We start from the raw sequence: 11060 nt of genomic DNA, 5'->3' as shown, positions 1-11060 counted from the left end.
GTAAGTTTCAGCTTTCCTAGCCAAATGGTTTTGAGAAGAAGATTTTGAAAGATTTACTCAATATATTCCTAATATGTAAAATTCGCCCCATAACTGTGGCCCCATCCTTCCCCCTTAGGGTCATAATTTTCACAACTTTGAATGTTTCATTTTTTCAATGAACGGAAATGTATCGATCTGCATAAGACTATTATATGCAGAAATGCTTCAAAATCAATACACAACGTTTGTATCGTATAATATTTTGACTTTATGGCATAGCAAAGACTTACATGTACATGTAGCTATGGGCAAATTTATTGATAAAAAACTAGTTCGAGTTTAGGTTTATGGTTTGATAATAGTTTCATATCTGTTTGAAACCAGTTGGGTGGTTCGAAGGTTTAGCACTAAATGGAAAGTTAGTTTAGAAAAATGGCTGTCATTGCACTAGCATACCTATTGGATTTGTTCTTGAAATATAAAGAAGATAATCTTTGAACTCATCTGCATTTGCATGAAAGTCTTTATTAAACAGTGCAGACAATTTTTTTCCTGGCAATACCCACATATTAGATTATTCTGCGAACCCATTGCAAAATTGGCTTTTAACACCATATCAATATTTTGGAAAAGTGAATGATGCTATGAAAGACTATATTAATATTCATTTTTCTACACGTATATCAATATAGATCATTGGTTCACTCAATGCGTTTGAAACAAGTTAAAAATGACACTGGTTTCAAGTGAAATATCCACTAATTACGTGGTCTTAGCTCAAAAGCCAGACAAATCTTGTTGATTTCAAAGAGCCGTAGTTGAATGGCCAGCAATGCATTACAATGTGTACTAAAAAAATGTTATGAGCATATCTTTCAATGCATTCTTTTTTTTCATCAACCACTTTGAAAGTTTTTCCTTTGCCTGTTGTAAATTACAAAGGGTAATTCTCAGTGTTTGTATTAATGGAATCTCTCTCTCTTTCACATTATTATTTTGGTCAGTACTATATGTACTATCATAGATCCTTTGAGACACATAATATCTAGGTTGCTTTTATAGATCCACTCCCTCTTGACTTGATTTTAAAATCAAAAATCATTTTTCACAGGTCCTTCTTACATGGTTCCCGCCCTGGTGGTGACAAAGAATCGCCTGAAACTTGTTCCCTGCAGTCGTTCCCATGGTATCCAGACACAGTCCTTTCTCCATATTACGTACGTATATTACATGATTCATATATGAAAACGATTGCTCAGTAGCGCATCTATAATATCAAAAGATCATTTCATCAAATTTTACCATTTCACCGTAGAGTTGCAGGCATGTGTTTGGTAAATTTTTAATCAATTAAAATAATATTAAGATAAAACTTAATTCGATTATTTTATATAATTTCATGTCTCGACGGTATTGTGAGCCAAAATTGTAAATAGAGAAAAATGTGCATAAATCACATTCTTCTAAGCTTTTTCAATATGCTTTATTGTAATAGAGTTTTAACATACATATGTATTTGATGTGACATATTTTTTATCTCAGTTATAACCTTCTTGATCCATTTTTGGATTTATTGTTCTATAGATAATAAATATTACAGAGCAGAGGGTTTGTCATTTTTTTCGTTGGTTTCTTTAATATAATACACCTACCTCGCCGCTGTACAGAGCTGTTTCGGGAAGTTTCATCTCTGGTAGCATTGTTTTTATCCACAACTTTTGCACCCCAGACGATTTCGTAGGTCTTTTCTTTCAGATACATTTCCATAGTCCCCCTGCATATAATCATGCAATATACACTTGATCAAAATTAATAATTAAACAAATCTTCCCAGCCGTTATCGACAGATATGAAAAATCATAGTATTTAAAAAATAATAATAATAATAATAATTTTTCAAATGGACCTGTTACGGCAAATTAAAACTATGTATGCAGTCTAAAATATTAGATTTGATCACAAACCAGATCGTAGTTGAGTCTTTCGTAATAGATGTGCTTATATTCGTCCATCCTGACCTCCGCTGTGCGCACCGCATTTTTGCGCAAAATATCTCTGAAACTTTTGCCCTATTTGTAGGGACTCATGGAACGGAATAAATGGGCGACGTGAGAACACGGGTGGATCTCGAGGCTTCCTCCACACATCCAGACCTAATTAAAGGATACAGCTAAAAGTCATGTACTGTAAAAGTAGAAATTTTAGCGCTTTTTAAAAAAGATGATAATTCTGGTTGTATTAAAGTATATTTTGAAAGAATAGCTTTTTTTTGGTAGATTGTATTACATGAAATTAATATAATGATTTTTAATTTAACACATGTTAATGCACATGAATCTTCGCTAGCCAAGGGTGGCGATCCGCTCCTCTACTCTTTTCGAACAGAGAAGAGGAGCGGATCGTCCCCCTTGGCTAGCGAAGATAGTGTACATATTACACACTCGCTGTATACCGGCATCTTATTTTTTCGATAAAGCCACAGTAACTACATATCAAATAAAACTAGAAAACCGTGAAGAAAAAAATAATTATAAAAAAGAGGAGTTCCTCTTGTATTTCCACATTTTCTATTTTCTTTTCTTCACACTATTAATGTATTGCATACCCTGAACGAGATCTCTAGGTTCTCTCCTCCCCAGATATCCATTCCATGATCATATGTCCCCATCTTGGTGAAGTAGGCTCGGTTTATGGAAAATAACCCGCCGGCAATTGTAGGCGTTCTTTGAAGTTAAAATATACAAAAATATACTCTTCAATTCACTTCTAGCATTTAACTTCGTTATAAACGATGCTTAACTTAAAATAAAAAAAAAATCACCTGCAAGTTTTAGACTGTATGTTGAGACTCTGCATGTACTTAAAACTGAGTTAACTTATTATTTTATTTTATTTGTAGAATATCGATGTTTGACTACTATGAAGTCTTCTCATACATACTTCCAAGGTTCAGATTGGCCATGCTTGGCTTTTTCTGTTTTGTTTAGAGTCAGCCAATTGAATCCCATGTTGGCGATTTCGAATGTCCCCAGATTTCCGATCTCGTTACCACCGCATGCTAGAGATCGATCACTTATCATATCTATGACAGGGGCCACAACTCGTGTATGATTTTCTGCGACTCTCGCAACAACGGTTCTAGCCAACCTATAATGAAGGCCAATATAAAATTCTTGAAAAGGGTTAAGTATTAACACATATTAAGCAACCACCATAGATGGTAAGCAAGTTTTAAGAAAACGATTTTTCTCTTAAAGAGACTTAACTCCTGTTTGCATTTATCTTAATATTGATTTTCAAGTGTCAAGTAAGACTATTACATATTGAAATACTAATCTCTTTAAGATTTAGCACCGAAATGTATTCTGAAATTGTGAGCATTGTATAACATTTTAGACAATTTTTTAGTTTACTATTACAAAATAAAATTTCATACATTCAAGTGGAAAGAGGGATGATGAACTTAAGGTGGCTCTATACACCCACAGTTTATTCCAATTTTCAATAGAAGACCACAAAACACATACTTATCAAATATTAAAATGATGATAGGGATACTATAGGTATTTTCAAAGAATTTTTTAATGTTTTTTCGTGTTTTTGCAAATATTTTTTTAAAAAGACAGCTATTAACAAATTGAGAGAATTTTTTTGTCATATGATGGATATTTCAAAAATGTTATTATTGCAATTTTTTTTAGTATTTCCCCAAAACATAATTTTTCATATTTTCTTACTCTGTTGACAAATCATCTGAAAAAGTTGCTTGATGTTATAAGAAAATGTATTTTAATAAATGTGACATAAAAAATTGAATGAAAATCATTGCAAATAAACACAAAAAATATTTCAAATTTTATTTGGTATGAAAGTTCCTCAGGTAAGGGTTATCGTTCCTAAGTCTCAAGGCCCAAACACCTTGGGGACATTTCATTTCTGAGTTGAAGAAAATTTCCCAAATATAATGTTGGAATGATAAATACATACATTATAGGCCTGTATAATTGAAAATATTCGCTTTAATGCAAAACTAAGTCAAATAAATAAAGGGGAACATTGACTAGGCTAATAGGATTTATGTAGCCCAACCTGAGAGAAATTCAAAGCAAACCTCCCATCCCCTTAAGATGTCGATATTTATGTGCATTAAAGTATATTATAATTGAAATATTTTCACTGTTTTATAATTTTCTTTCACAGTATTCAACCAAAAATACGTTTTAGAAAATTTTGGAAATTTAAAAAAGATTATCGTTCTCAACAGGAATCGAACTCATAACCTACAGGTTTGTAGTGAACCCACTAATCCACTGCGCTACGGTGTATCATATCGATGAGGGGAAAGCAACTATTTAAAAAATCATACTTAATTTCATTGTTAATTTCGATAAAAAAAATACCACACAACGTGAAGGTGTCACATACCACATTACTTGTAAGTAATGAATTTTCCAATTATCAAATTAAATCTATTCATTTAACAAATTTTTCAAAAGAGCGGTCCCCATACATTTCGCCTCAGTTTAAATCAGCCATTACCGTTACCATTACCTGTTTACAGCTGTTAAATAGACGGAAATAGTTCTACAGTGAAGTCAAATAAAACAAATAATACATATTCAAAAAAAAAAAAAATTCTTTTTCACTCAAGAAAACGTAACAATTTATTTGAAACGGACTTTTTCTTCTTTCAATTTAGACAAAGCTTTTATTTCAATGATGATTAATATTGTCTCTCGACAATTTTGTGACGATCGAATTGATAAAGCATGCGCAGATCTAGAGGTGGCGGGGGGTGTCCAGAGCCCCACCCCCATGCAAAATTCAAATTTTTAAAATTTGAATTATAAAATTACCAAAAATATGTTCGGACCCCCCTCTGGCAAACTCAAATAACCATCGGACCCCATTTCGAAAAAAATTCTGGTTCCACGCATGTAAAGTGTGGAATCTTATTTCTGTGAGAGTTATCTCTCTTAATACACAAATGTTCAACTTGAAGTGATACGCATGTACTCTATGAACATAATATAATTTTTCCATGTCCAATGTAAGGATACCTGGGGTTCCTGATATCGGGCAGCCTCCGGTGTACGGAAATCATGTCACTGGCGTATTGATTGAAGGAGTTCCTCTTGAACAATTCATCGTAACGTTTTTGTTGTTCCGGCGAAAGCTTTCTTCTGTCAATTCGGACAGGATTTCCAAACTCACCTATAACACGCATTGAAAATATTGATAAAGAGTTAGGCTACATCTGGGTTTTAGATAAATAGTGAAACTACTTTTTTCAGCTAGGAACAAATTCTTAAAGCTAGGATCAAACAAATTTTATTACAAAAAGAATGCATTGATTTAGCTATTCCTCTAATTGTTAATATTTTATCCCAAATACGACAAAATAAAATTGGATTGTATATAAAATGCCTCATAAATTTATCATTATGATAATCTTCCATGAAGTTATTTAAGGTTCAACTTGGCTGGTCAACAAATTGACCATGCATCAGATGTACTTAAAAAAATCAGGAATAATTTTCATGCCATAAGAAACAAATTAAATACATGTGTTCAAATTTAAACTCTGAATAGCTTCTTATAGCTTTATCGTTCGATCTACGGACTCTTCTTCTCAAGGAGATTAATACAGTTTAAATTTACCACGACTGTGCAACCTTCTTAAGTTAAGATGACTTTGCGCTTTTGAACCATTTTAACAAGACCTTTGACTTTCAGCAGGACGTACATGTAACATTCTATTTCTTGCGTCAAAACAAGTTTAAATGACGTTTGTTTCAAGTGAAATATACACAGATTGCGTAGTCTGAACTCAAAAGCTAGACAAATGTTGTTGATTTCCCAAAGCCTTGGCTGAGTGGCCAGCAATGAAATAGACAGGCCTTGCAATTGACACAACTACCCAATGTCCAAGATCTTGTTAAAATGGTTCTATATATTGATAATTTGCTGTAACTATACTTGCACCTGTTCGTTATAGTCAAGTTTTACTGTCCAACTTTGAACACCTACCTGGAGCATCAGGTGGTGCAAGTTTCTCTAGGTGTCGAAGTCTGTCTCGCTCAGAAACTTTCACAGACGCCAATGTTGTATTCTTCTCTCTGACAATTGATGAATTCCGTTGTACGAGATATTTCAAATTAATGGGTTGCTTTTCGTGGTCTCTTGCAATGGCTGTTGATTTGAAACCGGATGAATTTTGAATCTGTTGACTATCTGAGTTCCTGTTGACATCTTTCGACATTGCTTTAAATGACAATTCTTTCTTCCATTTCCGTAATATTTCCTTTCGTTTCAAGTTTTCTTGGCGTTTTAGCAATACCGATTGATTAAAATGTGGTTTATTTAAATGATCGCGAAGATGTCCAATTTTATCAGGTTTCTTGATGACGTTTGCAATCTTAAAACCATTTGGATCGAATTTTTTTAATCTAGTTTTATTTATTTCATCTTCAATGTCAAACAGAAATAGCGTTACAAACATCCAAACAGACGATACGAGGAAAACGATCCCCAGCAGCTGAATCCGGAGCTTTTTACCCATAATTCCTAAGTCAGGAACCACAACGCAGATCTACAGAAATCTATAAGAGATGAAAAATCACATAGTTTTAATTCAGTGTTAAGCAAATGAAAGACTAGTTTATTATTACACGTATATGATAACCCTGACAAGCATGGATCCAAAAAAAAATTTCCAGGGGAAGAAATTTTAATTTTGCCGGGGGGGGGGGAGGGTCTATGGACCACCCTAACCCTCCCTCTAGATCCGTGCATGACCCTTTTTTCAAATATTTATTCACGTGGAATATATTCGAAATCTGTTCACACTGTTCAAAAGAGAAATATATCATAAAAATCAATCTAGTTTTGATTAAACATGTTTATATATAACCAGATAGCCGTCTTGGTCATATTTTTAATAACATGTAGTCGAAAAATAATATATGCTATACGGAATCTAATCATATATTATTTGATATCACCAGTGTTGGTAAATATGTTCAGAGCTTCGACAGTCATACAATACAATTAAATTGTGACGAATACTTCATTATTTTTGGTCAAGCGGAACATTGGCTATGCACCTGATTCATCAGATAATAGCTACGGAGCTGATGTCGCTATAGGTCAAATATATAGAAATCATGCTCAGTGTGAAGTGTTGATTGTTTATAATGATAATATAATTATCAATGATTATACCACTTGGACAGAACTAATCTGAATTATTTTTCTCTTTGTGTGAATAATCATATATAAGCTTATGGAGAGAGAGAGAGAGAGAGAGAGAGAGAGAGAGAGAGAGAGAGAGAGAGATCGTTGGGGCGTACGGGAGATGTTGGAAACTGCTAGTCAGTCAGATAGATTGAGATTTGAATTTGTAAGACTTTGAAAGTTGCTTTGTAAAATCTATACGATCACGCTTTAATAAATTATTGTTCAACACCAAACTGCAGCACTTATCATTTCTGGAGTGGACAAGGAACTGAAACAACCCATTTAAAAACCCAATGTATTAAAATCACAATAAGGATGAATATACATGTACAGTTAATGAACTTGACAATGTGTAAATATAAATACCGTCTATTATCAGGGAAACAGTGTGCAGATAAATATCATTTTTAGTTTGTATTAGTATTCGATTTCTTACTGGACACACTTACCTTTATGTTTTACTGGTGTCCTGCTTCATGGAAAAAAAATATTTCACTATGTACGTTTTTCAAATATGATATTTCTTAATTTATGTTACTTTTGCAGTAAATGTCAGTGAAAACCAGCGAACTTGAGTACTATATAATTTAATGTTAAAAGTATTCTGAAATTGAAATTTTAAATTTTTTGAAATCCTGTGGGTTTTTTTTAAATCAATGATTAGCAACAGATATACTTCTTTATTGACCAAAACTTTCCGAACATTTAAAACCTGTAGGTGTTATCAGAATCTCTTTCGTCAGAATCTATATGACGTATATGAGTGTGTCCATCAAATAAATCATCAGCCATTCAGAATTGAATAGTAAATAGACTTTCGAGTAAACATTGAAACAGTGAATACGGTAATAGCTGACCACTTAGAATAATCAGATTAAATAGAAAGTAAATTACAAGAACTAAAAAAAAAAGAACAACAACGTACCTTTACCGGACATGCAAGACTGCCATCTTCTGTTGTGTAATCGATCAAGGTTTGGGAAGATCCACGCACTCAGAAATTGATCGGGCCTCATCCAGATGTCGCCCTGTCTCCGCCATATTTTCTTTTGAATCCAGCGGTGACATCGTGTGCACACAAATCTCATAGTTTGACCTGTTTTATTTTATGATTTAGCTATATAGCAACGATTCATGATTCAATTCTCTCGTCAATTAGAACTACATCAATAACGCAGGTGAGGTGTATATTACAAATATAGACAAATAAACCCAAATAACAGGTACATGTATGGCAATATTAACCATACAAAATGATTTCTTAAGTTCAAGTTTGACTTTAACATATATTTCAAAAAATAATTTTAGAATTAAGTTTTAAATTACTTCTGATGAGTCGTTGATAATGCTACTCAATTCTTGTACAAACTTCACGTATAAGTACTAGATCTTTATTTGATACCTGTATATGGTACCGTTTGAAAAAACAAAACTTAAACAAAGAAATTGATCGAGGAAAATTAAATATGCCAGTCAAAATATGTAGAAAACAAAACAATCATGATAAAGCTGCAGAGTGAGATTAATTCAGAGTTTCACACTTTGAGTATACAAATAAATAACTTCTCTTAACATTATACATTTCTTCATAGTAAATTATTTCCATATGTAGTTAAGCCATTGAAAAGTTTTAATTCTTATTTATACTCCTCTCTTTTCATGACTTTCTTTATTATGCAATACATATAAAGTAGAGGTTCGTTTATTTCTAGGGACTCTTGTTTTTGTTTTGTTTTGTTTTTTTAATAATATATTAACAACAAAGATTTGAATTTAGCAAATTGCTCAATGAGCCCATATGTCACAAGACAAATTGACACGGCATTAAAAGGTAAACGGGAAAAAAACATTACGAATTGATCAAAGTGGTCTTATAAATAGAAGGTGATCTGACCTCGGTTATCACATATTCTTGATATTCTGCAACATGTACATGTATACTAACAAGATGTTAATCCTTGCAGTATACGAATGTACAATAATCATGTCGGTCTTGTGCACTTAATATAATGTGTATTGCATAGAAGAGGACTGACCTTATCCACTCGCTATGCAAGAAGAAATATTGAGATTGTTTTACAGTGTCACACCAAATCAGACAATTTTTCTTCTTGAATTCATTTTTAGTTACGCAGATTAGAAAGATACGACTAAAGTATCTTGTTGTAAATTCTATCTAACTTAGACATATTTCAAACCATAAACCAACAAATTTTTGCGAATTTTCTCTATGCACAAGACCGACATATATCGACAATATCATACTTTTCAACATGCATAGGTCATCTAGAAGTATGTATAATTTGAAAACTATAATCAGTTTCGGAAATAAGTACTCACATTTTGCTTGAAAGACAGATAGATTTAACAATTATGATGATAAATGTCCGGAAGTTAGTTCAAATGTATAATTTTTTTTAAAAACTTATTTACATAACCAACACACTGATATTACAAATGGTCTTTAATATCTGCCGCCTTTTTAGACCAAAATTGACTTCCAATATCTCTAGATATGGTTTCGATATTTCCTCAACCAATCAACTGAATAGTTTTAATTACATTATTCACAACACCGATATCAGAATGCATTGTTTGATGCAAGGATGTTATGTACTAAGTAATTTTCTACACATTTTTAATATCTCATAAAGTTTCATATATTTTAAAGTTTTTAAGTACATAAATAAATTTATTTATTTGGATATCATTTATAAAAAAAAATCAGGCGCGTTATTCGCTTCAACATCTTGAAAAGTCAATAATTTGCATTTGATGCCATCTGAATTGGCTATAAGTTGATTATGACCTTCATGTAATGTTTACAAAGCTTAAGTGAGGCATTTCTAATAATCAACCAAAATTTGATTGTCAGTCATCAAGTCATAAGTGAGATACAGAACTCACAGTTTTTTGTTACGTAAACAAAACTCAAGTCATATTTTTTGTTTACAGTCTGAACTTCCAAGTTGAGATAAAAATATGTTTTAAACGCTAGGAACTATTTATTTATGTTCAAAACGAAAAAGCAGATAGAAAAATCAGTTTAAAAAAAGAACTTTTACTGGTATATTGAAACAATGTAAACAAAAGACAAGAGCCTTGTTTACATAACAAAGAATTATTAACTTTGTATTTTGCTTATGACTCTACGACTGACATTCAAATTTCGGTTTTGTTATTGGAAACACATTACTTACACACTTGCATGCAGCTAGATAAGGGATAAAAGAAAAGTTCTAGCGATCCCTTTAAAATGATTATAAAATCGAACAGGTTTGAGATATTTTTTGATTTCTTTCATTGTAACAGTTTACAATAAAACAAAAATGTACAATTTAACAAAAATTCCATATATAACATAACTCAATGGAACTAACAACAGTCGGTTACTAATTACCAATTTTTTTTTATTGTCAATGAGTCCATGAATAATTAAAGAAAGAGTAAAAATATCAGAATACACGAGACAACAGGAAATATGTAAATCTGTATCGCAAGATATGACAGCTACGTAGAATTAAAATGAATTTACAAAAATCAATAACCTTTTACTACAAAAGAATAAGTTATAGCAAACACCTTAGGCTGTTGATTCATGCAGTAACGCGCACGAGAATTGATATAACAGAAATAATGATAAATTACAATGATACCTGGTTACAAATGTTTGCACAGTGATATGGAATGAGGTAATATGAAAAAAAAATTCCCCATGTTTTTACCGCACATTGACAGTTTTCATTTGATGCAAAAATGTTCGTTTTTTAATCATAGTCTGTCAAGCATAATTAATTCATTGCACATATAATATCAATATAACTTCATCATCAGTTTTA

General features: G+C 32.1%; 1 pseudogene; it reads right to left on the bottom strand.

Annotated features, from left to right (window-relative positions):
- Window positions 1-1237: 1237 nt before the first annotated feature.
- On the bottom strand, window positions 1238-6583 carry LOC128162188 (putative polypeptide N-acetylgalactosaminyltransferase 9; annotated as a pseudogene).
- Window positions 6584-11060: the final 4477 nt, after the last annotated feature.

This window comes from Crassostrea angulata, chromosome 9 (genome assembly GCF_025612915.1).
Source record: "Crassostrea angulata isolate pt1a10 chromosome 9, ASM2561291v2, whole genome shotgun sequence".
NCBI classification, from domain to species: Eukaryota; Metazoa; Mollusca; class Bivalvia; order Ostreida; family Ostreidae; genus Magallana; species Magallana angulata.
Note: the sequence above shows the minus strand (reverse complement) of the source record. Positions and strands in the feature narration are given on the sequence as shown.